Below are 14,675 nucleotides of genomic sequence, written 5' to 3'. Positions count from 1 at the left end.
GTAGGTGAACTCACCAGCTAATAAAGATGGATTTGTTCAGACATATTCTTGCTCAAGTCAAAAAGAAGGGCCAAGGATGCCCAAATCCACCCTTGACTGAAAGGAGGGGCCCTCCTCAGAGTGACTGAAGCAATCTGTATGCACTGAGCTGTGCAGAGGAATGCCACTGATTTATAAATGTCAAACAGGCACCGAGCAGCCCACACACGAACCTCAGTGAATTCTTACCTCTGACCCGCTCATCGGCTCCAGCAGCCACACAGGCTGATTTAGAGCCCCTTACTGTAAGGGCTCTAATGTCTCACACAGGCTACAGCTGATCTGAAAATGTCAAAGGGGATCGAAGGTCAAAATTTCCATAAATGAGGCCCTGGCTTACTACCTATCACGTAATAGGATTCTCCGGCCAGTTAACACTGTGAACTACAAGCATTCAGCCCAGGAGTTCCCCTGCAGCCCTGTTCCCCTGCCCCTCTCCTGAACTGGCAAGACCGTATGTGCAAGGGGAAGGAGTGTCTTCAGAGCTGCTTTCCTCCAACGAGAAAAAAGAAGCAGGACAAAGGGACGCTGGACAGGGGTGAGTGCGCTATCCTTTACTCGTAGAGAGGTATATTTTAGCTTGGGGAGCAGTTGGAGGGAGACTGTGTTTTTCTGATTCTTGTTTTGAGAAACTACAATCCAGTTTTTCCTGGAGCTAAATAACATATTTTTAAAGGTAAATTTCAGTACAGTACATTTGTTCAGCACAGAAGTGGGTGTTCATGGCTTAGGGTTTGCTGAGCATTAGACAGTTGAAATGCTAGGCAATGTTGAGTGTCCCCAAGCATTTGTAGGGGTATTGACTTCACTTATGACAGGCTAAACTGCTGCTGGGTTCTGCAGGGCATGTGTGTGCACATATTATGGTGGTATTATTGTTGTTATTATTATTATTCTGTTTAAAGTTAGTAGTGGGTCACTCACCCAAGATGGAGCTCTCTTGTGTAAAGCACAGGGTGGGCAAGTGGTAAGAAATGCTCCTGTCGTGATGGCTGTGATGGAAATGACTCGTTCTTTGGTCAAAAGTCCTCCTGGAGCCACAGTATCCAGCTCTTGGCCAGTGAAAATTTGCCTGAATGGAAAATCAGTGAAGGATACAGTATGCAGACCCAGATGTATACATGGGGTAGTAGAATTAGACCTGTTGAAACAGGACGTAAATATTGCACGGCGCCCTACCAAAGGAGAAAAACAACAAGTGTAGGATTTTTGGTTGAGGCCATGTTGCTCTGCTGAAACCCTCCTTAGTTCAGCAATTCTTAATTTGCTGGAAGTAATCACTAGGGACTGGTACATTCCTATGTCTTGGCTTGGGAACAGGGAAACTGGGCCCTTGTGCGTATGGTGGGACAAGGAGGAAGGAAAAGTCTGGAGGGAAGTTTTCTGAAGCAGCTGCGTGTAGACAAACAGGTGCAAACACAGTGGTACAAGGGCAGCAGTGTGTGAAGGCATTGGCTGTGGGACAGTGGCCTCCACTACCAGCACTAACTCTGAAGGAATAACCCTGACTAGCTGGGAATTAGAATGTAAAACAACAATAAATAAGGAGTGGGGAGTCAAGTAGCAGAAAACTAGGGAAAAATCCAGCAGGGCTGTATCTGTTAAGATTCACTTTTAGGCAGAGATGTATTTCTGACAACATCGATTAAAGAGGGCTTTATGAAGCACACATTTCTCAGAGCATCTCCAACTTTTTTTTCATTGGTCTCTTTTGTTATAAAATGCAACCCCCAGGCCCAGTCCTGAAATGGGTGAAGAAACACATGTGAAGAAACCCTTGTGCTTTGCTGGGAGCTGCAGGGGCTCGATGCTGCTCAGCACCAGAGACCTGCTGTGTGCCAGGCTGGTGATACCGCACATGGCATTGACAGATCTTCTCCGGTAATGAGCAGGCATCAGGGATGCAATGGGATCTGCGCCCTGGTTCACTGGGCTGCATGCAGTTGTCTGAGGTTTCCAGGTGAAGCTTTACAAACCAAATTCTGCTGAGGGCTGTGAGGTCTTCACAGACGCCTCAGTTAAGTGCTGGGACTTTGTCCACATGCTTGGATGTTTGTTCCTCTTTGCTACTGACTGCCTTGCCAAGTACCATGGGACTCACGTCTGGCACTCCTCTCACTGGTGGTATTCCTGGGATCCCCTTGCAGCCTCTCTACAACCCCAACCTTTTCTCTGCCCTCCTTCCTTATGTCCAGGTTCTGGCTGGGCTCCTGTATCCAGCACAACTGTGCTACAACATCCAGCAGCCCTTTATGGTCATGAATATCCCGCTAGTAAGATACATCATGAACAGTCAGATCACTAGCAAAAAAAGATGCAGCACAGGTGGGAAGTCATGAGAGAGGGACTGTGTGGGCAGGAACCCAGACAGCCTTCCTGGTGTGAGCAGCCCTGCTTCTGGATAAAAGCTGGTATCCCTCCTTGAATCTGCTGGGATTCAAGCATCTCCATGCTTTGATGAGTCCTCTGCCTCCTGTTTTCCTAGCTATTCTCTTAGCTAGATTTGAGTACTTTAGGAATCTGCCGTCCTGCAGACATGGCAGAATGTCAGCATCACGTGCTAAGTTTCCTTCCACTGCTGCCAGGCTTGAAAGACAAATACAGTGAGGGAAGAAAGAGACAGGATACGAACACCTACATCAGGACTTTTTCTGAAGCAGGCTGGGTGGCAAAATGGGAAGAATGCTAGGAATGTCCATTCTGGTTCACTGTCGAACCCGATCCTTCAGAACACCCACAGCATAACTAGTCCCAGTAAGAATGGCTTGGGCCACAGTTGGATGTAACTATGCTCTTTGGTTCCCTCCAAAGAGGTGCAGCCTTTCCTCTCTGCAGTGTGTTCCTGACAACAATGTTGAAAGGCACCAAAGCAGCAGCATCACTGAGAGGAATATGACCACAGAGAAGGACCCAGGCACGTCAGGCTTACCCTGGCCTGGCACCTCATGGAGTTGTTCACCTCAGCCCAAAATGATCCAAAGCACGAGGTGGCATACCGCTGCTCACTGCACAGGTGCAGATGATGATACAAAGAGCAGGAAGCGCATCCGTAGTGCTGGACCAGGAAACCACATGCCAATAATGATTCATTTTGCAGGGCAGCATGGCAGAGTTCAAATCAAAGGAACATTTCAGCCTGAAAAGCAGAGGCCATTTATCAAGAGATAAAGTCACCTCCTGAGAGGTCTGTTCATTTATTTTTAGGCAGCCCCCACATCAGAAATTTTTCGACCTGGACACTGGATCTTGGCTGTCTGGTCCAGTGAAGGCCACAGCCCAGAAGGAAACAAACTAACATAAGCAGTTGCTTCTGAGAGCTTCTCTCAGGAGATACCTGGTCTTGCAGCATCCTCAGGTATGGCTTTGCCAAGTCACTACAAGGGCTTTTAGCTTGTTCCGGTCTCCTATTAGCACTGTGTCAGTCCTGCACTGTGGGAGCAACCGGAATGCTATGCAGCTCCCTCGAGTCATGGCTGCACCTGCCCTGGCCCTGTTACCCTCAGCAGATAAACAGTCTCTCCTAGCAGTGACTTGGAACAAAATGTCTAGCAGGAAATGGGAATGAAAGCCACAAAATCTCCTTTTCTGGGGTCAGGAGTGCCTGTTCTTGGCAATAAATCAAAGGAAGCAAATTTCCTTTGAATATTCTGGGCTTGACATAAAGACAGAGCATCTCCCGGACAAGACAGCAGACTTTGCAACTGCAGTAAAGAAGGATGATCTTTGAAGAACATGCATAGGGATATATGCAAATATTGCCTTCTCACATTTGACTGCAGTTTGTACAGTTTGTGCCACAATCAAGGCAAAAAAATAACTGAATGCTGTATTATAGAATGAGCAAAGGATCTGAAGCACAGAGAAAGCATCATAAAGACTTCTGCTAACTCTGCTTGCCTTTGAGTAGAGTGCTACATGCAGACTATTCAATTACCTGTGGAGTCCAGTCAGCATTTGCTGATATTGTTACTTACATACTTGAGTTAAAACACACCTCCCTGCCTCACTGCTCTGGCGAAGGACCTGCCCGTTATCCTGTGAAATTTCCTCTGCTTGTCTGTCAGGGCTGCTGTGCTGTAATCTTGGAGGATAATCAACAGCGAAACCATTCATAAATCACAGCTAACAGAAAAGACACCGATAGGGTCTTAAATTTCAAGCCTGCAAAGCCATCATTTCAACAATGACAGTCAAAGGGAAGATTAAGAATTCTTTTACATGGAAAAGTTTTTCTTGGAAGAGCAACCCTTTCTTTGGTTGCCTGTAAATACAGTCATGTGGATTTGATTTTTACATGGCCCTTCTGCCCGCTTGCAGGGAACGCTCTGCAACCCCAATGGGCTTGTTCTCGCACCAAACTGGCGTGTGGAGGGACTGCGGTGGGATTTGACTAAGGCCTCAAAAACGAAGAACTAAAGCTTTGCCCGGTGCTAGCAGAGGCCAAATGGGCTGCCTGTTTGGGAGGCAGTGGCAGGACGTTCCAGAGAACCAGACCCCTCTTGGCTCAAGTCCACCACGCCTCTGGGTCCGACTGCAGAACGGGAATAAGACCGGTGCCTTGTTTTATGGTGCAAGTAAAGCATTTGGAGATTATCTGTACTTGCACCTCATGGTGTTTAAGGCTGTAAGGGTATCATGAAGTCTATTGCCAAAAAGTGAGTGCAGGGCTGGATTAACACCCCACTTGGAGGGTAGGTGATCTCTCTCTGATCCAAACTGAGTCTTGTCTTGCTTTGTTCATTTGGACTAAGCATTATACTAGGAAGAAACGAGGGAGAGTGTCTCTTTGTAGTTCTTGCCCTCCCTGCTGTGGATGATGACCAGCAGTGCTCGCAGCATCTGTCTTCAGGTTGAGAAGAGTGAGTCCTAGACAGGCTCCAGACTTATGCTCATGACTGTCCCCAAACAGCCCAGCTGGAAATGAACTCTGCCTGTTCAATGAAACTCTGGGATAACAAATGTTTACAGCATGGTTTCCTACTAATGCTAACGAGTTCTATTTGAATAATGACTCAGAGTAAGGTCTGACTGTAGCTGCCTCCATTTCCATCCACAGGGCAGAGTAGAAGAGCTAATAATGGCATTACTGGTCAAAGATGAATTCACTTGCTCAGACCTAACCATTTTCAGAATCACTGGTGGACAGCTAGGGCTTGCTTAGCACTACAAGTCCAGTGGTAAGGCTTCCAAGGGTGCGTAGCACTGATGCCACTGTGGTAACAGGTAACTTGAACCACAAAGAGCTTGAAAACTGGAGGAATGTATCTTCTGATTTGTAGAGGATTTAGTGCCAACCTTGCCTGGGGCATTCTCACTTTCTCATTATCAGGCCCTCCAGGAGAGATAGATAAACAGCCCATTTCAAAGAAAAAAGTCTGGTAACTGCATGTATTTAGAGGTGGCTTATTAAATTAAAAACAGCAGATTAGTTAGCTCAGTTAAGCTACCTGAGGTTGTGGAGCCTGAAGGAACCATTTTTTTAATGGAAGAAAAAAATATCAAAATCAAATCCTTCTCCATGGAAGGATTCGGGTTTTTGTTTGCAAAGGAAGCATCACCCCTTACAATGAGAAACTATAACTCATAAAGCCTGGTGATGAAATCCTGCAAAGGAGCAGAGTTGGAGGAATGAAAGCCTGAAGAAGATGCAATGGGAGCAGGAGAAGAAACACCATGTGGAAAAATACAATCTGCTAATATATCTAATAAAAATGTTTCTATCAATACATTAGCAACAAAAGGAGGGCTAAGGAGAATCTCCATCTTTTATTGGATGCTGGGGCAAACACAGTGACAAAGGATGAGGAAAAGGCTGAGGTACTTAATGCCTTCTTTGCCTCAGTCTTTAAGAGTAAGACCAGTTGTTCTCCAGGTACCCAACCCCCTGAGCTGGAAGCAGGGACAGGGAGCAGAATGAAGCCCCCATTATCCAAGGGGAAATGGTTAGTGACCTGCTACACCACTTAGACACACACAAGTCTGTGGGGTTGGATGGGATCCACCCAAGGGTACTGAGGGAGCTGGCACAAGTGCTCACCAAGCCACTTTCAATCCTTTATCAGCAGTCCTGGCTAACCAGGGAGGTGCCAGTTGACTGTAAGTTAGCAAATGTGACACCCATCTACAAGAAGGGCCAGAAGGAGGATCTGGGGAACTACAGGCCTGTCAGTCTGACCTTGGTGCCAGGGAAGGTTATGGAGCAGATTATCTTGAGCGCCATCACACAGCATGTGCAGGACAAGCAGGTGATCAGGCCCAGTCAGCATGGATTTATGAAAGGCAGGTCCTGCTTGACTAACCTGATCTCCTTCTATGACAAGGTCAGTGAATGAAGGAAAGGCTGTGGATGTTGTTTACCTAGACTTTAGTAAAGCCTTTGACACCATTTCCCACAGCATACTCCTAGAGAAACTGGCTGGTCATGGCTTGGATGGGCGTACTGTTTGCTGGGTAAAAAAACTGGCTGCATGGCCAGGCCCAAAGAGTTGTGGTGAATGGAGTCAAATCCAGTTGGCGGCCAGTCACAAGTGGTGTTCCCCAGGGCTCAGTACTGGGGCCACTTCTGTTTAATCTCTTTATCAATGATCTGGACGAAGGGATCGAGTGCGCTCTCAGTAAGTTTGCAGGTGACACCAAGCTGGGCAGGAGTGTTGATCTGCTTGAGGGTAGGAAGGCTCTGCAGAGGGACCTGGACAGGCTGGATCGATGGGCCAAGGCCAACTGTATGAGGTTCAACAAGGCTCAGTGCTGGGTCCTGCACTTGGGTCACAACAACCCCATGCAACGCTACAGGCTTGGGGAAGAGTGGCTGGAAAGCTGCCCAGCAGAAAAGGACCCAGGGACGTCGGTCAACAGCCAGCTGAATACGAGCCGGCAGTGTGCCGAGGTGGCCAAGAAGGCCAATGGCATCCTGGCTTGTATCAAAAATAGCGTGGCCAGCAGGACTAGGGAAGTGATTATCCCCCTGTACTCGGCACTGGTGAGGCCACACCTTGAATACTGTGTTCAGTTTTGGTCCCCTCGCTACAAGAAAGACATTGACGTTCTGGAGCATGTTCAAAGAAGGGCAACAAAGCTGATGAAGAGTCTAGAGCACCTCCTCCTTATGAGTAGCAGCTGAGGGAACTGGGGTTGTTTAGCCTGGAGAAAAGGAGGCTCAGGGGAGACCTTATCACTCTTCACAACCACCTGAAAGGAGGTTGTAGCAAGGTGGGTCTCAAGTCTTTTCTCCCAAGTAGCAAGCAGTAGGACAAGAGGAAATGGCCTCAAGTTGCACCAAGGGAGGTTTAGATTGGATATTAGGAAAAATTTCTTCACTGAAAGGGTTGTCAAGCATTGGAACAGGCTGCCCAGGGAAGTGGTTGAGTCACCATTCCTGGAGTTTTTAAAAGACATGTAGATGTGGTGCCTAGGGACATGGTTTAGTGGTGGACTTGGCCGTGCTGGGTTAACAGTTGGACTTGATGATCTTAAAGGTCTTTTCTAACCTAAATGATTCTATGATTCTATGATTCTGTTGTGCTTTCCTTCTGTTACTCTTCCATTGAGAGTGGGAACTAGGTGGCTCTCTGCTGGTATGTTTACACTCCCTGATTTCTAGACATGCACTGTGTTCCCTACTTCTGTTTTTCTAGCCTGCTTAGTTTTGTGACAAGCAAGGGAAAATATCACAGTGGGAAGGATGCTTCTGTTCTAAGCATGATTAAAGAAAAATAAGAGCACACCAAAACTACTCTGAGGAATTAAACAATCTTTCAAAAAAGCAAGTGTTTCACAGCTTAAGATTTTCTGGTGTTTTTAAAAAAATGGAAGAAGCGTAACAGTGAGGATAACTCTCCCCAGGAAAAAAACAAAACATTTTTTTCAGATTTTTTTTTTTAAGTGATCATTTAGAATGCAGGACTAGAGGAGAGATGTAAAGCCTCACTGAAGAGCTTACAGATTAAATTCTTGACTCAACAAATAGGTGTCATTATAAGGACCTTATAGTTCATATTCTTGGCTAGCCTGTTGTGATAGTGTTGTGTCTGATTTATGACACATTTTCCCCTCCTTTAATATCTAACAGTCAATGGCACATTTCTTCTCCAGGTATCCACCCCATTTAGCACATTTATAAAGCTTGGAAGGACAGCCACAGCTCTCAAATTGCCTGTTGAGATGTGGCATGTTGAAAATAGGGCATGACACAGTGAAACATGATGGACAATGGGGGAGATGGCTTCACTGGTCTCTTAGCTCTTTTTCCTACAGCTCTAAATCAGGTATGACATGAAAGAAATTATTTGTGCACCATATGGTGACCTGAGGATTGGAAGGCCATCTTCTTCCAAGAGCAGTAGCTGTCAACCTGTCACTTGTGGAAGGAAACCAAGAAAAGCAATTCTAGTCAGCTTAAATTCACTGCACAGGAGCTGCATCACTGCTGAGAGTCCACAAATGGAAAAAAAACCCAGTCAGAATTCACTGTCCTAGGGACCTTTTCAAGTTAAAAGTCATTGGTTCCCATGTCGAAGTTAATATCCCACTGAAAACCAGTTGCTTCATGATCTCAGCATCTCTCCTAATGAAAGAATGGGAGCTGAGAATTGAGCTTTCTTGAAGGGTATCAGTCCATAGATGCTGGAACTCAGTAAATTTGTTGTTAGAGGTCATTTTGCTGAAAATCCGGTTTCCTTCTTGTTTATCCTTATCAGCAGGCTCTTAGCAGATCCCTCACCTCTAGCCCTCCCCTGTGGCTATCCAGGATTAACCCTGTATCACTGGGAATCTACTCAGCCTTTTCTGATTTCTGTAATAATCAGAGACAGAGGGGGACTGACCTCTCTGTATGTGGTGCTCAGAGGGACTGATCTGGGTACCTCTCGTCAGCGTCTGACCGTGCTGTATCCAGCTGCTTAACAGATGGGTCTGAAGCAATACCCCCAGGCATGGGATTCAAGTTTGGGCTAGGCTGGTCAGTCAAAGCTCTCTGCATTTACTGAATTGCCATCAAGGTTTTAGCATTGGTGGATGGCCAGGTGTGGTCACCTGTCCCCTGACAGCTGGGCTGAGACCACTGGAGTCATCAGCTAAATTACCTTGAATTGATGACCTGCAGATTTAAAGCACTACAACCCGGTCCCCATTATGCACACAGCTCCCATTTCCTTTTGTATTTCTTTAATAGAAAAATAACAGGAAAAGCAATTACTGGCCATATGAAATGTAAGTTCATACAGTATTTCCTACAAGACTTCAAGCAACTCCTTGTTAAAGCAGATAAGTTAATCTATCTTTTGGTTCAGGTCACAGTAGGTTTTCAGCTTTAAATCACCATGGCACAGTAACTAATGGCATTTGCCATAGAAATTATGTTGAAAAAACAAGGAATCTGGGCAATTATTAGGTGTATATTTCCGGTGAAAACAACCCACGTAAAGACAGTGTCAGTGAAAAGTATGATTGATCATCTGGATTTTGCTCCCTTGTGTTTTCTTGCCCAATTTCTCTACAATGTAGTATTAAGTGTCGCGCAATTATTATAATGAAATCTGCTAGCGGACTTTTCAGCGTGAGGAACTCTGGCACTGTCAGGAGGGGCTCAGCAGGGCTTTTTACCTGGGGAGGCTGAAACTGCACAGCAAGAGGAGCATGGTCCCTCCAGGCATTCAGCTTTCAGAAAGACCAAGGTAAGAGCTTTGCCAGAGTTGGTTTTTTTCCACTTTGAATTCTTGGTAAAATGCTGTATGTTCCAGTCTTGACTCAGAGCTCATTAAAGTCAGTGCAAAGACTCTTGTTGACTTTAATGAGCAGTGGTTTGAACCCTAAAGCTATTACATGATCAAAACTCCCACCAAACTGTAAATATGGAGGTGTTTTGTTTGCATTGCAGATATAATATTTGGCTACAAGGCAGGGATGCTTGGGATTGTTTTCTGTATGGTCTCTGTGCCTCTTTCAGAAGCCCAGTAGTCTTACTGGATTGTTTATAATTATAATTTTGTTTATTAGGTTAAATAAATTGGCCAGATTCAATCTCAATGTAAAACAGAAACAACTGAAAGCTACTGAAGTCAGTGAGTGAAATTTGGCTTCTCTTACAATATGTATAGTTTTGTTCAGCTGTTGGCTGCTGTTTGTGAGAGAGCTTATTCTCATGGTACATCTGGTCTACCCACATGCCATAGCACCATGAGAAAAGTTCTAACACTGAACCTGCAATACAGATTTTGCAGTGGGCAGGACAAGTCCATGAAGCAACAGGAAGCAAAGAAAGTCAATGTGCAATAGAAAAAAATGTGCAATACACACAGAGATATTTTATTTCAAGCCCGCTCAGGAAAAAAAAAAAAAAACAGGACAAAAATCTGGAGCTCAGAGCTTCTCACTGAGTGGTATCGTTCTGAGCAGCCTTTGGAAAGGTGTGTCACTTGTTCTCTAGACTGCCACAACACCCTGGGATGCTGTAAAAATAGCTGGCAGTGCCTGACTGACGGGCAGGAGACGTGTGACCCTAAATTATGATGTTTTCCTTTTCATGATGAAATGAATGCTGCCTTAGACAGAGGCTGAAATACATCTGTTTGCGGTGGGAGTGCCATTTTAGGGCCGTTTCTTTTGAAACTGGGGTTGGAATTGCCAGGGATCAGCAGAGCTATGGGCTCACAAAGAGGGCACTGTCTTTGAGGAATCTTTACATAAGCCCTGCACAACCGAGGCAACAGGAGTTTGCACAGCTGCTGCTGGAAGCAAACATGTACTTTTAGCTGACCTGGGCTGATGACTTCAGGCGTTAAATCTGACGCTTTCCAGATGTACAGATCTCTCCTGCCACAGTCCCCAAACATTTAGTCCCCAGGTAAAAAGGAAAATAATAACAATAATAATAGCAATAATAAAAGGGCACTGTAAAAACCACACTGTATTGTATATTCCAGAGCTAACATTTACAGATCGCATGGTCCAGTTCGAAGGTGAGTGGCATTATCCTCTCCTAAGAGCTGTGTTTTCAACCACATTTGATTCGGAATTAATTAGTGCTGCATCTACCTTCAGTCTCATCTCTGGTCGAGCACCTTCTTCAGAAAAGGTGGCTAAATATCTATAGCTCTTATTACCTGCTGGGAATTAGCGAATATCTGTCTGTGAGCATAAGACCCTCAGGGAATAGCCCTCAATCTGTTCTGGGGCCCAGGAGCATTCACCGGACAAAGGCATCTTGCCAAATAGTTAGCAAATTAAGTTTTGTGCTTCATGGCAAAACAAAACCTTGCACATCGAGGGACAGACTTACCAGTGAGAATGGGATGGGATGCTTGTGAAGTATTGTCACTGGACAAGTGACAGGGAGGGGGCTGGCTGCTCGCCCACACTGTGTCCTGACTCCATCTGTGCTGCTGCAGGTTACAAGCTGTGCTGCGGAAGTCACTGATGACTGCACAGCAGGCTCTGGGATGACATTGTTCACTTGATTCTCAGAAGGAAATGGAACCTCGTCCTTGCTCCAGACCCAGCATAAATTGTTTTCCTCCCTAGACTGGTTATTTTTAACAATAATTCCCTCCCCCATCCATCTCTGCAGCCCTCGGATGTTGAGATGTTCTTAGGGACAGTGATGGAAGGGCGTGGGGTGCCTGAAGAGGATCGTTTATTTTATTCCATTTTATTTAGGTGTGGTATTTATAAAGGCTCCAAAATTGGCAGCGAGAGAAAGGCAAATATTCTTCTGAACTGGAGACCGCCCCAACACAGACAGCTGCAGCCCAGCCTCTCCTCGTTCTCCCTTGCCAGTTCTCTCAAGCATGACCTGGTTTGAGGACCACCTTCAATGAGATCAAAAGGTGATTTTCCCAGTGCTTGCTCCACATGCCACTTTACTTTCACACTGCCTGTCAACTGGGTGGCGAGTATGTGAGACAGGAATGAATTCTGGCCTGCCTTAGTTGAACCGTGAATAACTCCAGGGAAGCCAATGGTGCAGTGAAGGTCAAATTAGATCTGGGAGAGCCTACAAAGCCCTAGAGATGTGTTCTTGCCATGGTGAGCTGGGGCATCCAGGGAAGTGGTTACTCAAAACTATCTCTCATCAGCTGGCAATTCTTTAATCTCTCCAGCCTGGGGGATTGCCTGTTATCTTGGGAAAGGATCCTGGAAATATGAGGCAGACAGCTGCTGAGAGAGGGTGGATGTTTGGTGCTCATTTCTGCAGGGCTTTTCAGCTATGGAGCAGTAAGCCTCTCACATCTCCTTTCTTCCTCACCTTTCTTGCTTTCTTACTAATTGCAGTGCTGTGAAAGGGAGGTTTGCTCCCTTGAAACCTTTGTTTCTCTGGCTGTGAAGAAACACCGATGTTTCCAAATTTTTCATGGAATAAAATTTCAAAACATCTTGGTTTGCAGAGGGAAATAAGTTTTACTCTGACTTTTTTTTATCAAAAGTAAATATTTTGGCATGCTCCGAATTGCCATGCTTCACTTTAGTTTGTTCAATTAACCCAAAAAGCTTTGCTTTAACTCTGCTCAACCCTGAACATCAGCCTTGAATTGTATTTCCTCCTGGCAGCTCTCATCCAGGAACTTAATACCCATATTTTTCAGGGGACATGGTGGCTGCTATCATGTCTCACAGACCTTAGAGCCCACTCTGCATCATGGCAGATGTAGTCCTCTAGGAAACAGCCTGCAGGAAAGATGAGAGATCTAAACCACAGCCCCAGTGAGGCAGTGTACTTATAGGGAAATGAGGTTTTAATGGTTTATTGAACACATTCAAACCAAAACATAGTTTTCTGATTTTGTTCCAACTGGCCCTGAAGAAAATACTGCTTCTTGACTTTTCTTAATTGAAAAAAAAAAAGTATATTTTTATTTCTTTATTCTGAAAGGAAAGAGGGTTCAAAATCAGGATGTTTTTCTCCCTGAAAATTTCAGTTTTGTGAAAACCGCCTCTTTACTGGGCAGCCTTCCCAAAGGGAATCCCCAGCCAGCCCCAGTGCTAATATCAGTGCACAGTCTTTGGAGCTGATCCAAAGGTCATTCACGCCATTAGACATTTTTATCGTGGACTTGAATAAACTTTGGACCAGGCTCTTTTGGCAGGAGCATACACAGTCTGGAAACCTAAAAATAAATCCTGATTTGGAGCCATCCACAGCTTTTCAGCAGCCATGATGGTACATAGGTATGAGCTTGTCAGAGGGAAGGTGATGAGGTGCTTTGGCCACCTCTGTGGCCACAGTATCTTTAGCTGTTTGGTGAAATAAACAAAGGGGAAGATAGCATTCTACAAGCTCAATGTTAAGAGCTCTTGATGAAGAATTTCCCTGTGAAGCATCAACCCCAGAAGGTTCAGATGGAAGATGTTGTCTCAAGATGATCTGGTTTTCTCTTCAAGAAGTTTTGCAGCAGTAATAGCTCCTGGCATATGTAACACTGTCATCCTCAGTCCTAGGAAATGAAGAGGTCTCTCCATGATGCAGTTTGTCTGCAACAGTAGTTTTGGGAGCCAGTAAAAGGTGCTGTCCCAGAAGAGAAGAAGAACTGGTCAAAGCACAGAATTTGCCCTTTTCCTTATTTGTATCCTGTCCACCTTCTGAGAGGTTCACAGGAATCAAGAGTGAGAAGAAAACCCTTGGTCACAATGAATCATTAATCCTATCATTCACCCTGTCCATTGAAGGGCACCCTGAAGGGATTGCTCTACAAATACTGACAGCAAATCTTATGCTGTAATTACCATGCCTAAACCATTTCACCTGGAGCCTGCTCCAACTCTCTGCAATGACCTGAGTCAGATCTGTGTGCAGAAAAAGCAAAGCATTTCCAGCATCTCAATTTTATTTCTATTGCCGCAAGAGTTTGTGTCCATTACTGCTTGCTGGCTGATGAATCATTGGCTGAACACAAGTAACTGGTCACTTGTGTTGCTGAGGTTGTATAAGTGGCCATATTTCCTGCAACATTGTTTAGATTCAAAACAAACAATATTCTTATTTGTACAATGTATATTTGGTAGTCTAGATGTAGTAGGTGTAGTCAAATTTATGCTAATTTTCATAGTCTAATGCATCTTTGACTCAGTTGGAAAACTGGGTGTGCAGAAAATTACAGGGATTTTGGCTTTATGGACCCTTCCCAGATTCAGTAAGTCTCTGTGGGGTTGCTCTTCTGAAAAAGACAATTGCAATGGAGAAGGAGTGTGCTTGGCATATGAGATCTGGGAGGATACAGTAAAGAATAGGTGGTTGTACCATGTCAGGATATGAAGGCAGAGGGAGAGAGACAAGGTGATGAGGAGAGACAGAGAAAGTTAGAGGCTCTTGGTCAGGTGGCAGTGGGCTTGCTTATGCCAATAGGTTGTGGTGGATGCCAGTCCTAATTCCCACAGTGCTAAGTGACAGCATCCTGCTAGAGCAATGTTGTTGGCTGTGGTCAAGCCACCAGGCAGTCCATCCAGAGGGCTCCATCTTCAGCTGGTCAGTCCATTTCCTTCCTACACATCTTTTTCCATCCATCTGGGTACCAGACAGTTTGTTTTCTATCCGCAACAGGAAAGAGTTTGCCTCATCCATGAGGTTAATAGCAGCCACTCTTTTCTGTGGGTCCTTCATCAACTGGTTGCTGCAATTGTCCTGATTCCCAAGACAGCTCTCACAG

Source organism: Mycteria americana, chromosome 13 (assembly GCF_035582795.1).
Source record: "Mycteria americana isolate JAX WOST 10 ecotype Jacksonville Zoo and Gardens chromosome 13, USCA_MyAme_1.0, whole genome shotgun sequence".
In the NCBI taxonomy this organism is placed as follows: Eukaryota; Metazoa; Chordata; class Aves; order Ciconiiformes; family Ciconiidae; genus Mycteria; species Mycteria americana.
The sequence above is the reverse complement of the archived record's forward strand: the minus strand, read 5'-3'. Positions refer to the sequence as shown.